The following is a 25,895-nucleotide window of genomic DNA, read 5'->3' as shown; positions in this document are numbered from 1 at the left end:
GACATTTTCTTTCTCTGTCTCTCTCTCTCCGCCTCCTCCCTCCTTTTTAGGAAGATCCCCTGTTCTCTTATCTACTGTTCATTACTACCTTCAGATAGTTGATACAGGCTACTTCTGACATTAAGCTACTGTCTTGTAATGGAAAATACATTCCCTCTCCAAGGATAAATCCAAGCTTATCAGAATATACCATTTAAAACCACTTTCATAAGAAACAGCACACAATTGTAGACAGACGGCTCACAGCCACTGGGACTCCAGGACAGGTATCTGATGTCAGAACAAGGAGAGCAGTGCCCTTCTCTGCTGCTCTCCATTCCCCCTGCCTGATGTTGAACTCTCCACTTCTTTTCTTGCTGGAGATTTTCTATAAACCAGATATCAACAAATACATTGGATTCTTTATACTTTAATCTGTTTAACATTTCAAAAGTGCTGAAAGATTTAGGCATATTATCAATTCAACTATGGTTAGTCTCTGATTACTCAGTTCAGTTCAGTCACTCAGTTGTGTCCGACTCTTTGCAGCCTCGTGGACTGCAGCACACCAGGCTTCCCTGTCCATCACCAACCCCTGGAGCTTACTCAAATTCATGTCCATCAAATCGGTGATGCCATCTAACCATCTCATCTTCTGTCATCCCCTCCTCCTCCCACCTTCAATCTTTCCCAGCATCAGGATCTGATTACTAGCGGAGGGGATTAGCAGGATACCTGTTTGAGGCAAGTATTCCAGAAGCCATGTCACTGTGTTTAAAACCCGTGGGAAGACTGATGGATGGTGCTCAGTAAAAATTAAAAGCCTTGGAAAAGCAGAGGCCCCGGGGCCAGAACAAAGCAAGTAAACGATGGTTCCATTTGGGGGTCAAGGTGGAAAGTTTTTCTTACCCTGCTCCCGGGGACAAAAGTGAAGTGAAACCTTCCTTACAACATTGACTAACTCCCCATCAAAGGGACTCCTGCTTTTGCCGAGCTGATTTCAGGAGTGGTAAATGAAATGTTCCTCAAAGAGAGAGATGATAGGGGAAGACACAGGAAAAGCACAACCGAATCGCCAAACATCACCTGCATCGCAAACCAGGAGGAATTTTCAGAAGCAATGAGAGAGACCAGCCCAACCCAGCTCTCCGGCAGATACGTTTTATTCCTTCCTGACTCATCAGTTTCTTTAGGGAAGCCTGGTGGGAAGGGATTAGGCAGCCAGCAAGGCAGCCAGCCTTTTCTGGCACCACGGGGCTTTTTGATTTCAGATCCTGCGAGTCTTCAAGAACAGATTTGGCATGCCAGTGTTCTAGGCTGGGGGCCAGCAACAATTCAGCTATGACAAAGCACATCAGATGGTCGGTGCTCCAAGCCAGAGACCTGAGGACCCTCCTGGGGTTGCCCTTCTCTGGAAGTTTGAAGCTATCAGGACAGGTCTGCCTTCTTGAAACGTGCAAATGTCAACAGCCGGGAGTGGCAGATGCCCAGAGGCGTCTGGGAACAGATATCCATCTGGTAATGGGTTAGGCTTCCTGGGACACAGATTAGAATTGTTTGAAATAAGCCACGGAAGCACCGGCTTGGCTTTTCACATATTGTTACGGTCTCTGGGTCATTTCCTGCCTTTGGAATTTACTTCCTTTCCAGGTTCAGCAAAAACCCACTGAATACAAGAAAGAGGTGGGGAGTTTTCTTTGCCCAGGCCCAGCAGAGGGGCCGCTCTGCCTCTGGGAACTGGTACCTCTCGGGCAATTGCCTCTTCGCATGTTCCTGTCTGCTCACGCTGAGCCCTGCAGGGCGGAAGCTTCAGGAATGGAACAAAAATTAGGAAAGGGAGCCATCTCCAGTTAAGTCAGATGAATCCTCTTGTTTCCTGGAAAATAAAAAGGGAAGGAATAGACTGGGAAGGATGCAAAGGATGCTTCATCCTTTTATAAGGAGGAGAGCCCTTTACCACCAGTGTTCTGTCCAGGGAGGGATGCGGCCTCTCTTGGAGAGAGGCTGAAACCAGCTCCACCTGGTCACCCCGTCCCCTGACCTCCAGCTGGGTGCTGAGGACAGTGACATCAGCTACACCACCATGACCTGTCTGGTTTTATTTCACTAATATTTATTTTCTACTTTGTTCTCCAGAAGATTTAGGGTAGCAACGACTGTCTTCCTGGCAGCCTCTTGATGCTCGTTTTGGGCACTCCGAAGCTGATGTGAGTCCCTGGAAAATTTACCCACAGCTCCCAGTATGCCCTGAACAGCCAATGTTTCTGCAGTGCGGGGACACCCGGAGGTCAGGGTGAACCCTCTCACTCAAAAGGCTAGAAGAGCTGGTCAGAGCTTTAATGCAGAAGCTGCTGCCACTGCTGTTTCTCTAAGTCCAAAAAAGGTTTGTCTCTCCAGAGTGATCCAAAGTCACAAGTTCCCTCTGAAAAGCCAACTCATGCAGTCCTTGTTGTCAGGAGGAAGCTCCTGGAGTCTGGTACATGTCCACAACTCATCTCTCTCTAGACTAAGAGATCAGAGTTCACAGCTTTGGAGGAAGGGCTGGCTCATTTTTGCCCCAACCCTCAGTATAAGCACAGCTACGCGGGCAGCAAGAGCTCTGTCAACATTAAGGAAGTGGCAGCTGGTGATCAGCCTTTATTCTGGTAGCCCCCTCCCCCATCCCCAGAAACAAGAACCAGCACTCCCTCCCCTCCCCCACTGCCTTGACCAGGGTATCACTCTGGCTCAGGACTGAGTCAAAGTGAACTTTCCGGAATCACACTGTCTCATCGGGTATCCACAGAAATGGTCTGTGACCTTCACGGCGACATTTCCAGCGTTTAGAAAGTTCCAGGGGAAGTGAATAAGTGGCTAAGGACAGAGTTGGCCCTGTAACTAAGCAAGGTCAGAAACATCTCTACAGTACGATTTTTAAAGCAACCAGAAATCTGCCCAAGCGCCCCAGTTTTCCTCCACAGAGGAGATTCTGGATGACTAAGGCCTTATGTTTCCATAACATTTTCATAAAATTGTAACCAGGGACTTGTTAACTTTCTAAGCTTTTGCTTTTTAACTTTAGAGAGCCTGATTGCACAGGTCTGGCAGGAGGCCAGGGACCTGCATTTTTTATCAAGCCCACCTGCTGATGTTGGTACAAGTGGTCTGTGGCCCATATTTTGGAAAACTGTGCTGAAAATAATAGTGAATCATTATCATATTAACATGGATTAACTGTTAATACAGGAGAACACTGCACCTGGATTCCAGGCCAGGCTTTGGTGCTCTGCGAGGCTGCAGACAAGAAAGTTTAATTCTCCAAGATTGAAGGCCTCAGGACCAGATGGTGACCTCTAAAAATTTAGTTGGAGGCTGTTTTCTAAATTACGGCTGAAAAGCCCAAAAAGTATGAGAATTTGTCCAAAGGGTCAAAGAAGGTAGGCCTTCTACAACATGCTCTGAGTACTCACCAAAGTCCTGTGATCAGAAAACCGCAGAGGCCAGGGAGAATCTTCTGACCCCAGGGCTGCAGTCCTGATATCCTACATCTCAGGACAAGAACCAAAGGAACAGATACATCTTCCCTTGCCCTTATGCACGTGTGCGTGCTAAGTCACTTCAGTCGTGTCTCTTTGCGGCCCTATGGACTGAAGCCCACCAGACTCCTCTCTCCATGGAATTCTCCAGGCAAGAACACTGGAGTGGGTTGCCATGCCCTACTCCAGGGGATCTTCCCGACCCAGGAATCGAACCCACATCTCCTGTGGCTCCTAACTTGTAGGCAGATTCTTTATTGCTGAGCCACCAGGGAAGCCCTTCCTTGCCCCCAATCATTTCCAAACAGGAAAGAGGAAAACGGAAAAGATTAGAATTATTCAGTGCTTTATATGCCTTTATATCTCTTATATTCTCAAATAGTCCTAGTATCATTAGTCTCATTTTGAAGATGAGAAAATTGAGGATTATAAGATGTTGCACAAGATTGTAATTCAACTACACTTCAATAAAAAAAAATAAATTAAAAGAGAAAAAATGCTGGATAACTTTCCTACATTGCCAAAGCCATATGGCTATTGAATGCCTGAGCTGAAATTTGAACTCACATCTATCAAAGTGCAAGTTCCATTTTCTTTCGCAAAGCCATTCACAACTAAAGTTATGCTGTGACCATTCTGAGGGCCTAGCTGTTTTGAGACCCTCAAAATACCATCACCTCTCCATGATCTTCATCCATACCTGTTACCTACTCTATTTCAGAATCTCATCTCACTTTTTAGCTTTATTCCATCCCTGGTCTGCAACCAGTCCCTCAGTCCTGGTCATTTCTTATCACAAATTCTTTACTCCCTGGAGGTGAAATAGCACCACTTCTCCTGGGCTCAGGAGGACTTTTCTGGTCCATAATCACCCCAACCAATGACTTTAAGACCCTTGGGTTCTAGAGAACTCAGGATATCCCCAGAGGTTTCCAAGGAAAGAGACTCCTCAAATGCCTGAGAGGCATTCAGTTTCAGTTCAGTTGCTCAGTCACGTTCGACTCTTTGCGACCCCATGGACCGCAGCATGCCAGGCTTCCCTGTCCATCACCAACTCCCAGAGCTTGCTCAAACTCATGTCCATCGGGTCGGTGATGCCATCAGCCATCTCATCCTCTGTCGTCCCCTTCTCCTCCTGCCTTCAATTTTGCCTCATGCCTTCAATGCCTGAGAGGCATTAGTGACTTTAATCTGATACCACCTATCCAACCTCTATCCCCCAACTCCCTACGCCCCACCTCCACATCTCTTCTCAGATCAAGACAGAGATAGTCAGGAAACCTGGGTCAGCTGGTACCCTTCTGTATTAGGAAGAGATGCCCCTCAAACTTCAACTTCCTAGTAACAGTGATTATCCTGGGATGCTGGGCACCCCCTAGTGGGAGTAACAGAAGAAAAGACAGACTTGTGATGCTGTTCTCAGTCACCCATCCACCCCCAACTTCCTTCCCTCAGCTGCCTTGGCCTTCCTGCCCATCTCGCTGTTCTTGAAATGATTCATTCTTCCCACGATGACTGGGCCTTTTGCCCCATAAAGCCTTCCCTGTCTTTAAAAACATAATGAACTAAAATTAAGCAGAAGGCAAGCAGGCAGAACAGCAGGAAAAACTTCCTATAGGGAGAGCTCTCAAAACCGTGAGATTCCTTATAAGGCAAACTTTGACCTAACTGCACTGGGAAAACAATAGAGAATATCTCAGAAAGATATTTTTGGAAATGAGGAGGATGAGGGAAAGGCTGCCTTCCTGATATTAAGATATATGTTAATACACACATCTGACCCCCTCAGCCTGATTCCAAGACTTGTATTAATGTTTGGTGCTATGTCTTACCTCTGCTAAACCTGAGGGAACACTCAACCTTTATGCATTTGGGGATAAGCAGGTGAAGCCCTGTCCTAGCAGAGAGGTAGCCCATCTGTGGACTATTGTGGGATTTTCTCGACATTTGTCACTATCGCTCACTCTTTAAAGACCATGGCCATAGCCCCCCATGACAGGGATGAGCCTTATTACATTATAATCAATAAGCCATTTTCTGAGTACCTACAATATACAAGGTTCAAGTAGCCCCAGCCTTATGCATTTTAAAGATCTTCCCGTATCTAGTTTAGTCCTTTATCCAAAGAAAGTCTTTGATAAGAGAGAGAGCTAAAGGATTCCAGTGCATGCATTAAGAATTCTGGGCATATTCACAGTCCACGTTTTAGTTAAGTACTTGATCATTTGCTCACTGGGCAGGGGTCAGCCAGTCCCATCCTGTAGCCCAGGGCCAGTCCCTAGGGATGTTATAATTACATGACATCTCACCTCCGCCTTTGGTTGTTACAGTCTTACTTGTTCCTGGATCTGAGTCATCAATTCATTAGTGCCCGTTCAAGTTAACCTTCCCTGATAAGTTTCCTGAAACCTTGCTCGTAATGCTGGCAATTCCAGTGCAAAATTGTCTCTGCTCTGGCTCCTGTCTCCTCTTGAACCAAGTCACTTGGACAGTCTGATCTCCCAGGTGCTTGCAGTGTTGATCTCTTCCATCGTTTCTTTCAGAGTCATGTGATATATTCATTTCTTTGACAACCAAGAACTTTGGAAGAAACTCTCCCCTCAGGCACTTCCATTTTTGTGTCCCTGCAAACTCAGCAGGTGCCTCACAGGAGGAATCTCTGTGGGGAGTTAGAGGACACACTGGACCCCAGTTCTCGGGACTGCTGGGAGGCAAAGAAAGGTCAAGGATGCTCCATGGTCAGCCTCTCGTGTCTAACAGCAGAAGCTGGGACTCTTTCCTGCATAACTTGAGCTTGAATTAGAGGCATTTTTTAGTCTGGAGTCCTTTAACCTCCGATCTGAATGGAACGCTCAAAGGGTAAAGTAAGGTTCTCCATTGGCAGGAAAGACACACAGACCTCTGACCCTGGAGCCTCCGCCAACCTGGAAAGACACCCAAACTGTGGTGAGTTCACTGCACCACTTGCAGTGCTTCCCTTAGAGTCAATTGTTCATCATGTAAGCTGGCCTTGACTCTGGAAGAAAGGGTTTATGTGCTCATAAGAGAAAACATTATGCAGAGAGTGAGAATTAAAAGGAATAAACCCAACTAGTGGATGCTTTGGGTGACCGGAAAAGAAATCATCTTCAGAGAAGAGGTCCCTGCTTTGATAGAGATATGAAAACTTCCACTATTTCTGTCTCTATTCTAGAAGAAATAAAAACTTAATCATAAGCCTAAAGATGAAGGTGCATGCACCTGGGGAGGGGAACAACAAGCTGTTACATTTCAAACAGATATTAGGGCTGCAAAAAATGAACACTTTTAACCTGCTCAACCTAGATAGCATATTAAAAAGCAGACACATTACTTTGCCAACAAAGGTCCGTCTGGTCAAAGCTATGGTTTTTCCAGTGGTAATGTATGGATGTGAGAGTTGGACTGTGAGGAAAGCTGAGCACCGAAAAAGGGATGCTTTTGAACTACGGTGTTGGAGAAGACTCTTGAGAGTCCCTTGGACTGCAAGGAGATCCAACCAGTCCGTCCTAAAGGAGATCAGCCCTGGGTGTTCATTGGGAGGACTGATGCTGAAGCTGAAACTCCAATACTTTGGCCACCTCATGCGAAGAGTTAATTCATTGGAAAAGACCCTGATGCTGGGAGGGATTGGGGGCAGGAGGAGAGGGGACGACAGAGGATGAGATGGCTGGATGGCATCACCGACTCAATGGGCATGAGTTTGAGTAAACTACGGGAGTTGGTGATGGACAGGGAGGCCTGGCGTGCTGCGATTCATGGGGCCGCAAAGAGTCGGGCACGACTGAGTGACTGAACTGAAATGAACTGAGAAGTGTTTCTTCCCTGAAAGTCACCATCAATTAGACTAGACACCAAGATCCAAGAGAAGGTTACAAAAAATTATTTTTCATACAGGTTGTTGTTTTTGTTGATGTTCAATCACTAAGTCATGCCCAACTCTTTGCGACCCTATGGATTGCAGCACACCAGGTTCCTCTGTCCTCCACTCTCTGAGAGTTTGCGGAGATCCATGTCCATTGAGTCAGTGATGTCATCTAACCATCGCATCCTCTGCCACCCCCTTCTCCTTTTTGCCTTCAGTCTTTCCCAGCATGAGGGTTTTTTCCAATGAGTTGGCTCTTTGCATCAGGTGGCCAAAGTATTGGTGCTTCAGCATCAGTCCTTCCAATGAATATTCAGGGTTGAGTTCCTTTAGGATTGACTGGTTTGATCATAAAAGTTAAGAAACTTTAATTTGGGCTGTCTGTAATGAGCTGGATTACTAGCATTGGATGCTTTCCAAGAAGGTAAGCAACCAGAGCAGTTATGGGAAATTCCAGTGTGCACTCTCTGTGGATAAAGGTGAGGAGAGGGTGTTCAGCTGGCCCAGAGCTGCACCAACAGAAATCAATGGTTTATGGAGCTTGCGGAGGGGGGCAGGTGGTGCCCAGAGAGGATGGGCCCCTTGGATCAGGCCTTGAGAGACCAACACTGAGCCCCCATGGCCGTGTTTGTGAGCAGGGGGAGAGGTTCAAGCTGCCTGCCAGTGCCTACAGCAAGTCAGGTAGATGTGCATTATCTGCTAACATCCCCAAGGGAAGGGAATTATGGGCCAGCTGGAAATCTCCCAGGAAAGACAGGTATGCAACTCTTGGATGGCGTTCAAGGAAACCAGGTGAGGGCTTGAACTCTGGCCAGAGAAGCAGGGTGTGTGACACCTAGTGAGCTGGGTGGGAGTCATTAGGACTACACTCAGGCAGGGGAGAGTAGGGTGTGGTGTGCCCATGAAGGGTGGGTGTGAGCATTCCAGAGCCTAGATAATGTTTACGGAAGAAGCTTTGGTAAATATAGGCTGTTAAGTCACTGTGGCTGCCTTCAAACGTTTTCTCCAACTGAGTTTCTGGTTCTTTTAAAGCTACAACATAAGGACATTCTCAACAAATTTGGAGTTAAGACACAGCCACAGATTGGACCAGATGGCCAGATCTGCAGCCTGGAGCCCAGGAGACAAGGCAAGTCCCTTTGACTTGAAGGAGATAGTTATGCTTCAGAATCATAGTAACTGAAGGTAAAGCAAGCACTGCAGGTTGTCATCAACTTAATTTTCCTCCCCTCACTTCTGGGAAGTCTGTAAACCACTCCATTTTGTGCCTTCGACCCTTTTCTTCCTGGGGTGTGCTGGAGCCACTATGTACCACCTCCCAACTCCGTGTTCAGTTAACCTCATGGCATTTCACAATCAGTCATGGAAGTATTTATACCATGGAAATTGGCCAACAGTACAACTCAGGGCTTTATATTTGTTTCTGGAGAGCCAGTTGTTAAACATTTACCAGTACACCATGCCTGTTACTCAAGGCTCTTACGTGAAAGAGGGGATAGTGAACTGAGGGGAAAGGGACAGCGGGGGTGGGGGAGGGATGGTGAAGTCCAGCACGTCCAGAGGGAAGGGGTAGACTGCCCAGACGGGTTCTGCCTTCCTCACAAACACATACTCCACCCCTAACAGAAGCCTCGGATTCAATATTTAATCTGCAGTTTGTCCACAACACATAGAGACTTTTGGGGGGACTGTTTTATTTTCCCATTTTTTGAGGTTTATGGGGCAGGGTATAATAACCTAGTTACAGAGTGCTTTTTTTCTATTACGGATTTGAAGTGTTTTCATAGAGATTCGATCTTTCTTTTCCTCTTCCATCCTCCCCCAACCCCCAGCTTCCCTGCCCACACCACCTCCCCAATTCCAACAATATGTACTCTCTCTCCTTCCCCTATGTGTGTTTCCCATTGACCTTTGGAAGCAACATCTTTTATAAAAATAGCCCTGTCCCAGATCATTACTACTCTTTCTAGAAAAGTTTTCTTTATACATGTAAATCACCTGGGGAGTCTTGTTAAAAAAAAGCAGATTTGCATTCAGTAGGTCTGACTGGGCCCTGAGATTCCTCATTTCTAACAAGCTCCCAGGTGATACTGACGCTGCTGCAGGCTGGACATGTTAATTGATTTCACCTCCAATAATCACCTCTTCCCTTCTATTCTTCCACTTTAAGAAGTTCCACCTACATCTCTGGAAGAGGCAGCCCCTTACAGGAAGCTGGACCAGGAGTAGACTGACAACCCAGCAACCAAATCTACATGCCAAGTGCATTAGATTCTCTTTCAAGAATTTGAGCTAGAATGCTGTCCTAGCCTGGGGTGCCCCACACAGTAGAGCCTGAGAGAGAAGTTTGCACAGAGCAGTTTATTTGTGAATCCCAGTGAACAACAGAGCAGGATATGGGAAGCAAAAGAGGGAAGGAAGAAAAAGCAGTTCTAGAATGTGTTTGTTCTTGAATTGATTCTGGCAAAGAGCAACAGGCACTCAGTCGCATGGGACCTACCAATGGGCCTTCTGCTATGCATCTCAGTATATCTCAAGAAGTTATGGCCTTTCCATTATGAAATTACTGATTAAATTCTTGATATCCTTTATTTTCCAATTTTCAAATAATGTCCTGGCTCCCTAGCATGGTTAGTCACCAATGAATTTTCTTTCAGTATGATAATTAATTCATGGATTTAAATATATTCAGTCACTTTGCTGACAAAGACTCGTATAGTCAAAGCTATGTTGTTCTTTTTTTTTCCCCAGTAGTCATGTACTGATTGTAAGAGTTGGACCATATGGAGAGCTGAGTGCTGAAGAATTGATCCTTTTGAACTGTGGTGTTGGAGAAGACTCTTGAGAGTCTCTTGGACAGCAAGGACATCAAACCAGCCAATCCTAAAGGAAGTCAACGCTGAATATTCACTGGAAGGACTGATGCTGAAGCTGAAGGTCCAATACTTTGGCCACCTGATTTGAAGAGCCAAGTCATTGGAAAAGACCCTGATGCTGGGAAAGATTGAGGATAGGAGGAGAAGCGGGCAACAAAGGATGAGATGGTTGGATGGCAATGTACGTGAGTATGAGCAAACTGCAGGAGATAGTGAAGGACAGGGAAACCTGGCGTGCTTCAGTCCATGGGGTCACAGAGTCAGACACAACTAAGTGACTGAACAACAACAATGCACTTCACTGCAGTTATTATTCTGATTGGTGCTCAAATTATCCCATCTTGTCCATGGAAGCTTATGCCTGTTGCTTCCTGAGTTTTTTGGTACAACGCCAGTAGTTTTTTTATGGCTGTCTTCTTTTCTGGTATAATAAGATATCCAATGGAACTTTCTGTGATGATGGTAATGTTCTATATCTGATGCACTTTATGATGCTTTAGCCACTAGCCACATGTAGTGATTAACTACATGAAATGTAGCTAATGCAGCTGAGGAACTGAATTTTAAACTGTATTTAACTGCTGATTGATTTTATTTTAAGCAGCTACATGTGGCCAATTGCCACCAAACTGACCAACACAATTCTATTTTGTAACAAATGAAGAAACTTAGTTACAGAGAAGCAGTAGGATTTGTTATGGTATAATTTGATCCTTAGCATTAGAATAGTGCAGGGAATGACCACATGTAAATAATGTGGGAAACTGCTGTAAAATACTGATTTCTGAGCCTCACCCTCAGATATTTTGATTCATTATGTATGAGGTGGTGCTCAAGAATCTGTTGTTTTTAAAAGTTGTTTTAATATTATCATGTGATTCTGATGAGCAGCTAGGTTCCAGAAGCACTATATTAGGTTGCTGGAATGTAGTATTTATGTTACAGCTATGGTTCATTGAAGATCATTCCAATCAATCAACTGTACAGCTGTTAACTCCTTGTGGTCAGACTCAGAACTTCTCAGAGGATCATAACACTCTGCTAGTTACAGGATCAAGAGCTACAGATGCTTACAGAAGCTTGCCTCTCTCTGACTTCAGTGTAGGCCTTCTGGCCTTTGTTTTGCCTGCTGTAACACAAATACTATAAACTGAAAGAAAAGAAAGAAAGTGAAGTCACTCAGCCATGTCCAACTCTTTGCGACCCCATGGACTGTAGCCCACCAGACTCCTCCATCCAATGAATTTTCTAGGCAAGAGTACTGGAGTGGGTTGCCATTTCCTTCTCCAGGGGATCTTCCCAGCCCAGGGATTGAACCCAGGTCTCCTGCATTGCGGGCAGACACTTTACCGTCTGAGCCACCACTATAAACTGAGTAGCTTACAAATAACAGAAATTTATTTCTCACAATTCTGGAGGCTGAAAAGTCCAAGATCAAGATGCCAGCTGATTCAGCATCTGGTGAGAGTCCACTTCTTTTTTTTTTTTTTTGAGAGTCCACTTCTTATATACCATTTTTTCACTGAGGCTTCTCTTATAAGGGCACTAATTTCACTCATGAGGATTCTGCCCTCATGACCTAAACACCTCTTAAAGACCCCCACCTTCTAATACCATCACCTTGGTGGGTAAGAGTTCAACATATGAACTGGGGAGACAGAAACATTCAGATCACAGCATGGCCCACATTCATCCATTGATGCTTTCAAATTGTGGTGCTGAAGAAGACTCTTAAGAGTCCCTTGTACAGCAAGGAGATCAGCTAGCCAATCCCAAAGGAAACCAACCCTGAATATTCATTGGAAGGACTGATGCTGAAACCAAAGCTCCAATACTTTGGCCACCTGATGCAAAGAGCCAACTCATTTGGAAAAGACCCTGATGTTGGGAAAGATTGAGGGCAGAAGGAAATGGGGGAGACAGAGGATAAGATGGTTGGATGTCATCATCCAATTCAGTGGACATGCGTTTGAGCAAACTCCGGGAGTTAGTGAAGGATAGGGAAGCCTGGTGTGCTACAGTCCATGGGGTCACAAAGAGTCAGACACAACTTAGCATCTGAACAACAACAACATTCATCCATAATTTTAAAAGGCACAGAGCCAAGCCAGGAGTGGACAGCCTTTACCCTCAGACCAGCCTTCATAACCCATTCTACCTCCTGTGTATGTCCCAAGAATTGTGGAAGATCTAAGATTTTAGCCTGTTTACACAATAACAAGTTAGCTGCCACAGATTCAAGGATGGTAGTGGACAACACGAGACTCCTGGGCCAATGACAAAGGACTTTGCTACACTCTACACACCAAGCAACATGAGCTTCAGGTTCATGTCACTTCCCCTTGCCCCAAGTCCCAAGGAGGTGACGTAGTAGCCCAGATGGAAACCACACACACACGGGGTTTCCAACACAGCTGAAGAACCCCAATCTTCTATAATGGGCTGCAAGTGAACTTGCCCAACTTTGCCCCAGAAAGAGACATGGTCTTTATTTTAAAGTACAGTAAACAAAACCTCCTTCTGCTCCAGAGGAAGACACTATCTCTAATTGCCAGGGCTGTTCAATATACAAATACCCTTGAAAAGACACTGCTCAACCAAAGGCTGCCAATGCCTTTGCTTGAAGACATGCAGAACCATGAAAGCCCATGGAGAACAGTCTCCCCACACGGTACAACCCAGGGCCCTATTCTTGGTCTATCTTCAGCACAGTGAATCCCTAGAACCAGAACCAAGACTAAAGTACCTAGATAGAGACCCTTCTATTTTCTGCCAGCTACGATGACTTTGGACACGGCTCTGACCTGGAGCAGGAGGTCATAATGCATAGAAGAGCAGCCTCTAAAGTCGCACTATCTAAATGGATTCGCATCTCAGCTCTGCCACTTACAAGCTGTATGTCACTGAGAAATTTATCTAGCCTCTCCATGCCTCAATCTCCTCATCTATAGAACGGGAATATAATAACACCTACCTCAAAGTTATTACAGCAATTATATGAGATTGTCAAGTTATTATAAAGATTACACGAGGAGGTGGATGAACCTAGAGCCCATTATACAGAGTGACATAAGTCAGAAAGAGAAAGATGAATATTGTATACTAATGTATATATACAGAATCTAGAAATGGTACTGAAGAATTTATTTGCAGGGCAGCAGTGGAGAAATAGACATAGAGAACAGATTTGTGGACACAGGGAGAGGGGAGGTGAGGGTGAGAGGGATGGAAAGAGTAACATGGAAACTTACATTACCATATGTAAAACAAATGGCCAACGGGAATTTGCTGTTTGTCTCAGGGAACTCAAACAGGGGTTCTGAATCAACCTAGAGGGGTGGGTTGAGGAGGGAGGGTCAAGAGGAAGGGGACATATGTACACCTATGGCTGATTCATGTTGAAATTTGACAGAAAACAACAAAATTCTGTAAAGCAATTATCCTTCAATTAAAAATAAATAAATTTATAAAAGAAAATTCCATGAGATTGTGAAGATTATATGTAAAGTATTTAACACAAGTCTCACAGCAAGTCCTCTGTAAATGTTAGCCATTGATATCACCCCACTGTAATTATTCTTGCAATCTCATGACTTTTCCTACCACAATGGACCTACTTGCTCATATAGAGCCCCAACACACATTGATTTCTTGCAGTGTAGCTATAATGCCCAGTCCTGGCCTGTGCCCTCCCACTGCAACCTGAGAACCAGCCTGATACCCTGTTGGGTTTGCTCTTTTCTATACACCATGGCCTAAAAAGCCTAATATAACCTGCCACCTGTGTTTTTTAATAAAGTTTTTTTGGAACTCGGTCACATCTGTTCGTTTACAAGTTGTTTGTGGCTGCTTTAGAGCAACAGCACCAGAGTTAAATGGTCCTTTGAAGACAAAGCTCACCCATCCTTTCCCTCTTCTATTCAGAGACTGTATACTAACCCCATGCACCCATCTTGGGGTTATTGATCACCAAAGGGATTAGGTAAGGGTGGAGAAGAACCACTGCCAGCTCTAAAACAACTCCAAAGTACTGTTAATAGAGAAGGCACCAATTTAGTCTTTGAAGAGCAGTGCTTTATGAACTGGACTATTTACATAGCCCATCATTTGACTACTATCCATCTGGCAGACAAAACATCAATAAACTCTCTTTGTGTAAAATTATAGCTTAAAAACAGAGGACTATTTCTAAAGTAAACTTCCTTTTATTAAAGGATTTTTCTCAAAGAATACTCTAAAAATAAATTAGCCTTTCAAATAAGAGTAAACATAGATAGAATTTATCACTTTCATTTTCTCCACAAGTATCTTTGACATGTTAATAACCACCTAATGAAGACAGACATTAAATGAATATTTATGATGGCCATGGTTAATGAATATGATCCATGATCTATGCATCAAGTACTGGATTCCAGAACAAAGTTATGAGATACAGTTAGTCATCATAATTGAATATGCATTGAATGACCACTTTATTTTAGGCCCTCAACCCACACAGAACTTTGAACTTCTTCATGCAATGCTTTCTCAGGGCAAAGAGACAGAAAGTTATTTGAGAAGGCCAGCTCTGAGCAAATAACAACACAGATGCCTTTATCATGTTCAGGGTACAGTCTTCAACAGACTTCTGAAAGCAGCCCAAACCCAAAAATGCAAAAAGGGCAACTGGGGAGGGAGTATTTGGTAACTAGTGTTATTTTGTAATGAAAACAGTATCATATTTCAGAAATTTTAAAGGAAAATTCCCTTTCTCCCTGTACCCTAGTACATTTGTATTTGTGTGTGTACATTTCTATGTACTCCTATTTAGACTCCATCCAAATGCATACACACATTCACATACAGTTGACCTTCAATGAGAATTTCTGTGTGAGTTGCTCAGTCATGTCCGACTCTTTGTGACCCCATGGACTGTAGCCCACCAGGCTCCTCTGTCCATGGGGATTCTCCAGGCAAGAATACTGGAGTGGGTAGCCATTCCCTTCTCCAGAGGATCTTCCCAATCCAGGGGTTGAATCCAGGTCTCCTGCATTGCAGGCAGATTCTTTATTGTCAGAGCCACCAGGGAAGCCCCAATGAGAGTTTATCCTGATAAAAAACTATTTTTTTAAAAAAACCTTAATTTTATTTATTTATTTAGCTATGCTGGGTCTGAGTTGTGGCACTTGGGATCTTTGTTGAGGCATGCCAACTCTCGGTTGTGGCATTCGGGATCTAGTTCCTTGACCAGGAATTGTACTTGCACTCCTTACATTGAGAGTGCAAGTTCTAGCCACTAGACCACCAGGGAAGTCCCTAAAAACAATTTTGAAATGTGTGCAAAGGTTTATCCACGAGATACTCATCACAGACGAATCAATAGCATTATATATTAGAGCTGCAAGTGACTCAAAAATTGCTACACAGTGGTACCACTTAGGAACTTTTTGTTTGCTTGTTTGTTTTTAAATACTAACATTCTGGGCTCACCTGCCAAAAATCCTGATTTAATTACCTTGAAGTGAGATCAAGGGTTGCGCATTACTTTATAGCTTCCCCAGGTAATTCTAAACTGCAGCCAGGCTGAGAGCCATGGATCGAGCCCAGTACCTTAAAATTTCACAGGTCAAATACTGAGTTCTGGAGATGCAGTTCAAACCCACCACCCTTTCCTCGGCCAAGATCTTCCTGGATCCTACAGCAAATAAACAGCCCCTATGAAAAGGAAGATGGTGATTGCAGCCATGAAATTAAAAGACACTTACTCCTTGGAAGGAAAGTTATGACCAACCTAGACAGCATATTAAAAAGCAGAGACATTACTGTGTCAACAAAGGTTTGTCTAGTCAAGGCTATGGTTTTCCCAGTAGCCATGTATGGATGTGAGAGTTGGACTATAAAGAAAGCTGAGCGCAGGAGAATTGATACTTTTGAACTGTGGTGTTGGAGAAGACTCGTGAGAGTCCCTTGGACCTCAAGGAGATCCAACCAGTCCATCCTAAAGGAGATCAGTCCTGGGTGTTTGTTGGAAGGACTGATGTTGAAGCTGAGACTTAATACTTTGGCCTCCTGATGTGAAGAGCTGACTCATTTGAAAAGACCCTGATTCTGGGAAAGATTGAAGGCAGTAGGAGAAGGGGACAACAGAGGATGAGATGGTTGGATGGCATCACCGACTCGAGGGACATGGGTTTGGGTGAACTCCGGGAGTTGATGATGGACAGGGAAGCTTGGCATGTTGCAGTCCGTGGGGTCACAAAGAGAGACACGACTGAACAACTGAACTGAATTGAATGAAATGGAAGATACTCAAAGTTTTCCTTGGGTGTGCAGGTATGATGTACTCCAGGCTTCTGAGAATAAGGATTTAGTCCTTGCAAAGCAAAGAATAAATCTTTCTTGAAATAATCCAGATTTATAAACACAGGGTCAGACATCATCCCTTAATTGGAGCTGTACCTTTGACCTAGTTCGAATATATTGTGCAAATGTTTGGGATTGTGTTCTCTCAGCCATCCACCCCTCAACTGAATATTCAACAAAATGACCACCAATATTTAGAATTCTCTTGAGAATGTAGGCTCCAAAACTGAAGATCCAGCATACTCCCTCTGTTCTCTTTTCCATGTGGTTGAAATTTAAAGTGCTTCTGTGTTGTCTCTCCCTTTGGGAATTTCCTCTGGAACTGGAGATTAAACATTATGCAAATAATAAATACTTTGAAAGTTCAAGAAAGGAAGAGAATTTGTTTAAGCGATTCTGTTATTGTAGCTTAAATGAGAGATAGCAAACAGCTGTTGTGATTTGACCTGCATTCAAATTCTACTGTACAGTTTGTGTAATTTCAAATTATATTTAATTCTTCTTTGAGACTTATATGTACCTTTGCCAAAACCTCTGGATTCCCATAAACCTTCAAGTATATTGCCCATCACCCAGCCTATTTGCACTTCCTCCCAGGCCTACAGGCTGTTCTGGGAAAAGACAGATTAAAACATTTCTCTCTTGGAATGTTAGTTTGACTGAGATGTTATTTAGATTTTTAAAATAGCCTAAATGCTTGGGTCGATCTGAAAGGAAATGCTGCCGAGTCTAATGTTGCCTAATAAATGGGGCAAGTCATGCTCACTCAGGCACAGCCCAGAGGGAAAAACAAAATCTGCACTCTTATCCTGAAGGTCAAAACTCCTTGGCTTGACTCGTCATATTTTCTCCCTCTGCATCCTCATGGGTTTCTAAACGATAGACTGCTGGTTAGTAATTCTTTATACTAAACTTCCCCTGTTCAAATCACTAATCCCCAAATGAGGGCCCCATCCTCATGACCTCATCTAAACCTAATTATCTCCCAAAGATCCCATTTTCAAATACCATTACATTGGAGGTTAGGGTTTTAATTTTATGCAGAGTACATCAAGCGAAATGCCAGGCTGGATGAAGAACAAACTGGAATCAAGATTGCTGGGAGAAATATCAATAACCTCAGATATGCAGATGACACCACACTTATGGCAGAAAGCGAAGAAGAACCGAAGAGCCTCTTGATGAAAGTGAAAGAGGAGAGTGAAAAAGTTGGTTTAAAGCTCAACATTCAGAAAACTAAGATCATGGCATTCAGTCCCATTACTTCATGGCAAATAGATGGGGAAAAAATGGAGGCAGTAACAGACTTTATTTTCTTGGGCTCCAAAATCATTGTGGATGATGACTGTAGCCATGAAACTAAAAGACACTTGCTCCTTGGAAGAAAAGCTATGACAAACATAGACAGCATATTAAAAAGCAGAGGCATTGCTTTGCCAACAAATGTCTGTTTACTCAAAGCTATGATTTTTCTAGTAGTCACGTACAAATGTGAGAGTTGAACCATAAAGTAAGCTGAGCACCAAAGAATTGATGGTTTTGAACTGTGGTGCTGGTAAAGACTCTTTAAGAGTCCCTTGGACAGCAAGGAGATCTAACCAGTCAATCCTAAAGAAAATCAACCCTGAATATTCATAGGAAGGACTGATGCTGAAGCTGAAGCTCCAATACTTTGGCCACCTGATGTGAAGAGCCATCTCACTGGAAAGGACCCTGAATGCTGGGAAAGACTGAGGGCAGAAGGAGAAGGGGGCAACAGAGGATGAAGTGATTGGATGACATCACCGATTCAATGGACATGAGTTAGCTAACTCCAGGAGATGGTGAAGGACAGGAAAGCCTGGAATGCTGCAGTCTTGCCATCTATGGGGTTGGAAAGAGTCGGACATGACTGAGTGACTGAACAACAATGTGTACTAGAGGGTTGGGAAGGAGACACACTAAGTGATTAGTGTGGTTTCTCTCTGTTGATCTGACCCACACTGATAGCAGGTCCTTGCTAGATGCTGAGTTCCCCAAGAACAAAGGAAGAGCTGCAGGGCTGGGACCGGGGTGAGGCAGGCAAGGAATATAGGTTCATGACCTTGCAGGGTGAGCACCTGAGGATGGGTGCCTCCTAGAATGTTGGGCCTTTGGTCACTTGTTTGCCTCTCCCTAGTCCAGGCCTTATTGTGCTCTTTCCTTTCTTTCTTGTTAGAATTTAGTCTATTTCAGAGAATTCTAGTTAGTACATGTTATGGACTGAATGTTTGTGTGTCCCCTCCCAGCTCCACCCCCCAAAACACATAATGAAGCCCTAACCTGCAATATGCTGGTATTTGGAGATGGGGGTCTTTGGGAGGTAATTAGGTCTGGACAAGGTCATGAGGGTGGGGCCCTCATTTGAGGGTTAGTGTCCTTATAAGAAGAGGAAAACAGAGAGAGATTTCGTTCTCTCTCCACATGTATTCACCAAGGAAAGGCTATGTGAACACAAAGAGGGGCCAGGAACTGAATCTTCCATGAACTGAATCTACTAGCATCTTGATCTTGAAGTTTCCCATCTCCAAAACTATGAGAACTAAACGTCTGTTGTTTCAGTCACTGAGTGATGGCATTTTGCTATGGAAGCCTGGGCTAAGACAGTGCTCAATCAGGATTTAGTAAAAGGCTGAATTACCTTCTCTTTTAGAAACATTTCTCTAATACAGCTTAAGAAAACAGTTGACTCTAGAAGCAGTGTAATGTGATGTTCAAAACTTAGACTTTAAAGTCTTGAAGTCCCATGGTAAAACCTATCACAGCCCTGATCCAGTTATTCTCTGTGCCTCAGTTTCTTTAGCTATAGAGTAGACATAATAATACCTACTTCATGGAATTGTGGAAAGGGTTAAATAAGTCTACACATGTAAAAGACTTAACTCAAATATGAACTTGTAGTGTTGATAGTAAACCAAAGTTACTCCCCAACAAATTAACCAAAATTCCCCCTACTCTGAGTCACAAAATGATGAAATTGAAAACCAAAATTCAAAGTGTCAGTAATCAGTCTTTCAGAGGGGGTCTAAAATCACAAAAGTTGAACACTGCTTCTCTCCGTCCCAAGAGCGAAGCAAAAGCCAAAGTAAAGAAAGTTTAGGAAGGAATGTGAAAAACAAAAAAAACCCAGGATTGACATCAATTGCTTTTCCCTTAAGACTGGGTTAGAGTAAATATTCAATCTGTTCTTTTTTTTGTTTCCCTTTCAAAAAGTTGAAGCCTTATTTAAATTCAATTCAGAGAGGATGCTTAGGGCTTATTTCATGATTCAGGAATTGTGCTAATTAGTAAAGATTAAAAAATAACACATTATTGACCGGAGACAAATAAGTACATTTTTAGAGAGTGACACAATTAACATCACCATGCAAAGCTGCTAGAGTTTAAAATTGATCAGAGTTAATTATACAACTTATGATTGTTGTTATTCACATTTTGCTCTATTAGGTTTTTGTTCCAAATTGGTGTATATTATAAACTCAAGTTTATTACTATAACATCTTCAAAAATGATGCATCATGGAATTTTCAGTGAAGAATTTTTTGGTGAATTTTATGAATACTATCTCTGATTGTCCGAGCAACACGTATACTAGTGTCTCAGAAGATCGCAGTTTTTCAGAATATAGTTCTGATTCAGACAATATGAATATTAAACCAAGAAAAAGCCAAAAAAAGAAAAAAGAAAAAACACCTTAGTGATTGATTCTGATACGGAAAGTGAAAATGAAACTTGCAGTACTGGAGAAGATTTTACAGGTGTGTCAGGTGTAACTATTGAATGGAATAATTAACAAAGTGCTAGAGAAGTAACAGAATTAATATTTGGCTGGCCAAAATAAAAACTGCTGGCCACAGGCATAAGTTTCTGCAAAAATCCCCCAGTCAATAATGACATAAGATATCCTTGTTCTCAAGCAGCTGAAGGTCTTGAGGTACAGAGATAAGCATGTAAACAAAGCAAAGGTTATTTTGAGTGACAGTTACTCTAGCTTAACTGAGCTGAAGTTCACAGGTTCTTTTTTTTTTTTTTTTTTTTCCACAGGTTCTATAGGAGAGAAAGGGCAGGGACCTGTCAAAGTCAGAAAATCCTTCCCAGAGAAGAAAAAGATAATATTTGTATTGCTGCTGCCCTGTGGAACTGGAAAGGGAAAAATGGAAAGTATTGCATTTTTCAAGTGACTAAAGCAAGATGATGTTTTGTTTGTAATTGGACAAACAAGGGCTTAATTTTCAAAATATACAAACAGCTCATACACCTTAATAACAAAAAAAATCAAACAACCCAATTCAAAAAATGGACAGAATACCTAAATATACACTTCTCCAAACAAGACATACAGATGGTCAATAGGCACATAAAAGGATGTTCAACTTTGCTAATTATTAGAGAAATGCAAATCAAAACTACAATGAACTATCACCTCACACGAGTCAGAATGGCCAACATTAAAAGGTCTACAAATAATAAATGCTAGAGAGGGTGTGGAGAAAAGGGAACCCTCCTACACTGTTGGTGGGAATGTAAACTGGTGAAACCACTATGGAAAATAGCATGAGGGTTCCTGAAAAAACTAAAAATGAGTTACCATATGATTCAGCAAACCCACTCCTGGGCATATCCAGAGAAAGCTCTAATTTGAAGATACATGAACCCCAATGTTCACAGCAACCCTAAATTATAATAGCTAATACATGGAAGCAACCTAATACATGGAACTGACAGTGGCCCAGAGACTTCCACTCACTTGGCCAAGGAGTCATTCCTAGTCAATGGAAATACTCTCCACATTCCCTTTAATCAAGCCCTATGTTGATATTGGAGGTAATCTCATTAAGAATTACCAAAGGACAGAATTGGAAACTATGGAACTGGGCTAGGAAGAGTAAGCTACATAAACTGGAAGTCCTGGGAATAGTTGTTCGAAGAGCCCCAGGGAATGACTTTGAGGTGGTGGTCGGAAGGAGGCAGGACATGTATATTGTGACATATCTACTTAGATTCTGGAACTCCAGAAAGAATTTGTGAGATTGGAACACACATGTCCAGATTTGGGAAGGAATAATAATCGAGATGAACAGATTACTATGTGCTGAGCACTTTGCCCAGTATATAGGAAGTACTCAATAAAAAAAGCTGCCACTACCATCGTTAAAAATTTGTTCTATCATTAAGACTAGTGAAGGATGTTATATAAGATACAGTACATCTGTAAAAAAAACAAACAAACAAAAAAAAAAGATACAGTACATCTGTGTATATAAGAATCTGCTGGCGGCCATCTTGAACTGAGGTATCAGGGGTCGCCATTGCGCTCTGAGAACTCTGATCTGAAGTGCTGGGTGCGAGGCCTCTGCATATGGCTTCCTGTGAGCAAATGAAACCAGACTAAGCCAACAGGAAAAGAGAAAAAGGTGGATTTGATTTTGTGACAGTTTCTCTCATTTCTGCATCAAAATAGATCATGGTACTGAAAAGAATGGATGAATAGAAGACCTTTTCACAGAAACACAGTGACCAAGGCTGTATAGTTGGAGAAGTCCTGAGACTACAGGAAGAAGAAAACTGAAATCCAGAGGCAGGAGACTTAAGCCCAAAACCTGAGAACACCAGAAAACTCCTGACTACATGGAACTTTAAGTAATAAGTGACCGTCCTAAAGCCGTCCATACTACACTGAACCAAACCACCACCCAAAGAGCCAAATAAGTTTTAGAGCAAGACATACCACGCAAATTCTCAGCAACGCAAGGAACATAGCCCTGAAACATCAAGTCATACAGGTGCCCAAGGACACACCTAAACACATAGACCCATCTCAAACTCATTACTGGGCACTCCATTTGCTCTCCAAAGAGAAGAAATCAAGTTCCACGCCACAGAAACACCTTGACGCAAGCTCCCTAACCAGGAAATCTTGGACAAGCCAATCGTCTAACCCCACCCACTGGTTAATCCTTCCACAATAAAAAGAAACCACAGAACCTCAGAAGTACAGAAGGGGCCCACTCCAGACACAGCAATCTAAACAAGATGAAAAGGCAAAGAAATACCCAACAGGTAAAGGAACATGAAAAATGCCCACCAAGTCAAACAAAAGAGGAGGAGATAGGGAATCTACCTGAAAAAGAATTTAGAATGATGATAATAAAAATGATCCAAAATCTTGAAAACAAAATGGAGTTACAGATAAATAGCCTGGAAACAAAGATTGAAAAGATTCAAGAACTGTTTAATAAAGACCTAGAAGAAATAAAAAAGAGTCAATTAAAAATGAATAATGCAATGAATGAGATCAAAAACACTTTGGAGGGAACCAAGAGTAGAATAACGGAGGCAGAAGATAGGATAAGTGAGGTAGAAGATAAAATGGTGGAAATAAATGAAGCAGAGAGGAAAAAAGAAAAAAAGGATCAAAAGAAATGAGGACAACCTCAGGGACCTCTGGGACAATGTGAAACGCCCCAACATTCGAATCATAGGAGTTCCAGAAGGAGAAGACAAAAAGAAAGGCCATGAGAAAATACTCGAGGAGATAATAGCTGAAAACTTCCCTAAAATGGGGAAGGAAATAGCCACCCAAATCCAAGAAACCCAGAGAGTCCCAAACAGGATAAACCCAAGGCGAAACACCCCAAGACAAATATTAATCAAATTAACAAAGATCAAACACAAAGAACAAATATTAAAAGCAGCAAGGAAGGAACAACAAATAACACACAAAGGGATTCCCATAAGGATAACAGCTGATCTATCAATAGAAACCCTCCAGGCCAGAAGGGAATGGCAGGACGTCCTGAAAGTAATGAAAGAGAATAACCGACAACCTAGATTACTGTATCCAGCAAGGATCTCATTCAGATATGAAGGAGAATTCAAAAGCTTTACAAATAAGCAAAAGCTGATAGAATTCAGCACCACCAAACCAGCTCTTCAACAAATGCTAAAGGATCTTCTCTAGACAGGAAATACAGAAAGGTTGTATAAACATGAATCCAAAACAACAAAGTAAATGGCAACGGGACCACACCTATCAATAATTACCCTAAATGTAAATGGGTTGAATGCCCCAACCAAAAGACCCAAAGATTGGCTGAATTTGGATACCAAAAACAAGACCCTATATATGCTGTCTACCAAGAGACCCACCTCCAACAAGAGACACATACAGGACTAAAAGTAAGGGCTTGGGAAAAAAATATTTCATGCCAAACGAGACCAAAGGAAAAGCAGGAGTCGCAATACTCATATCAGATAAAATAGACTTTCAAATAAAGGATGTGAAAAGAGACAAAGGAGGACACTACATAATGATCAAAGGATCAATCCAAGAAGAAGATATAACAATTATAAATATATATGCACCCAACATAGGAGCACCACAATATGTACGGCAAACACTAACGAGTATGAAAGAGGAAATTAATAGTAACACAATAATAGTGGGAGACTTTAATACCCCACTCACAACTTTGGATAGATCAACTAAACAGAAAATTAACAAGGAAACACAAACCTTAAATGACACAATGGACCAGCTAGACCTAATTGATATCTATAGGACATTTCACCCCAAAACAATCAACTTCACCTTTTTCTCAAGTGCACACGGAACCTTCTCCAGAATAGATCACATCCTGGGCCATAAATCTGGTCTTGGAAAATTCAAAAAAATTGAAATCATTCCAGTCATCTTTTCTGACCACAGTGCAGTAAGATTAGATCTCAATTACAGGAAAAAAATTGTTAAAACTTCAAACATATGGAGGCTAAATAACACGCTTCTGAATAACCAACAAATCATAGAAGAAATCAAAAAAGAAATCAAAATATGTATAGAAATGAATGAAAATGAACACACAACAACCCAAAACCTATGGGACACTGTAAAAGCAGTGCTAAGGGGAAGGTTCATAGCATTACAGGCTTACATCAAGAAACAAGAAAAGAATGAAACTAGAACACTTTCTAACACCATACACAAAAATAAACTCAAAATGGATTAAAGATCTAAATGTAAGACCAGAAACTATAAAACTCCTAGAGGAGAACATAGGCAAAACACTCTCCGACATAAATCACAGCAAGATCCTCTATGACCCACCTCCCAGAATATTGGAAATAAAAGCAAAACTAAACAAATGGGACCTAATGAAACTTAAAAGCTTTTGCACTACAAAGGAAACTATAAGCAAGGTGAAAAGACAGCCCTCAGATTGGGAGAAAATAATAGCAAATGAAGAAACAGACAAAGGATTAATCTCAAAAATATACAAGCAACTCCTGCAGCTCAATTCCAGAAAAATAAATGACCCAATCAAAAAATGGGCCAAAGAACTAAACAGACATTTCTCCAAAGAAGACATACAGATGGCTAACAAACACATGAAAAGATGCTCAACATCACTCATTATCAGAGAAATGCAAATCAAAACCACAATGAGGTACCATTACACGCCAGTCAGGATGGCTGCTATCCAAAAGTCTACAAGCAATAAATGCTGGAGAGGGTGTGGAGAAAAGGGAACCCTCTTACACTGTTGGTGGGAATGCAAACTAGTACAGCCGCTGTGGAAAACAGTGTGGAGATTTCTTAAAAAACTGGAAATAGAACTGCCATATGACCCAGCAATCCCACTTCTGGGCATACACACTGAGGAAACCAGATCTGAAAGAGACACGTGCACCCCAATGTTCATCGCAGCACTGTTTATAATAGCCAGGACATGGAAGCAACCTAGATGCCCATCAGCAGATGAATGGATAAGGAAGCTGTGGTACATATACACCATGGAATTACTTACCATCAAAAAGAATTCATTTGAACCAGTCCTAATGAGATGGATGAAACTGGAGCCCCTTATACAGAGTGAAGTAAGCCAGAAAGATAAAGAACATTACAGCATACTAACACATATATATGGAATTTAGAAAGATGGTAACGATAACCCTATATGCAAAACAGAAAAAGAGACACAGAAATACAGAACAGACTTTTGAACTCTGTGGGAGAAGGTGAGGGTGGGATGTTTCAAAGAACAGCATGTATACTATCTATGGTGAAACAGATCACCAGCCCAGGTGGGATGCATGAGACAAGTGCTCGGGCCTGGTGCACTGGGAAGACCCAGAGGAATCGGGTGGAGAGGGAGGTGGGAGGGGGGATCGGGATTGGGAATACATGTAAATCCATGGCTGATTCCATATCAATGTATGACAAAACCCACTGGAAAAAAAAAAAAAAAAAAAAGAATCTGCTGAGGTGGGTGTTGTGGGGGG

General features: G+C 42.5%; 1 long non-coding RNA gene across 1 annotated transcript in view; it reads right to left on the bottom strand.

The window, feature by feature from the left end:
* Positions 1-681: 681 nt before the first annotated feature.
* Positions 682-25,895, bottom strand: part of LOC122441600 — a 77,723-nt gene continuing 52,509 nt past the window's right edge. The window contains exon 4 of the long non-coding RNA XR_006269401.1: positions 682-1,855. This is a non-coding gene — a long non-coding RNA (uncharacterized LOC122441600). The remainder of the gene's footprint in view (positions 1,856-25,895) is intronic.

Source organism: Cervus canadensis, chromosome 5 (genome assembly GCF_019320065.1).
Source record: "Cervus canadensis isolate Bull #8, Minnesota chromosome 5, ASM1932006v1, whole genome shotgun sequence".
Lineage (NCBI taxonomy): Eukaryota > Metazoa > Chordata > Mammalia > Artiodactyla > Cervidae > Cervus > Cervus canadensis.
The sequence above is the reverse complement of the archived record's forward strand: the minus strand, read 5'-3'. Positions and strand labels throughout refer to the sequence as shown.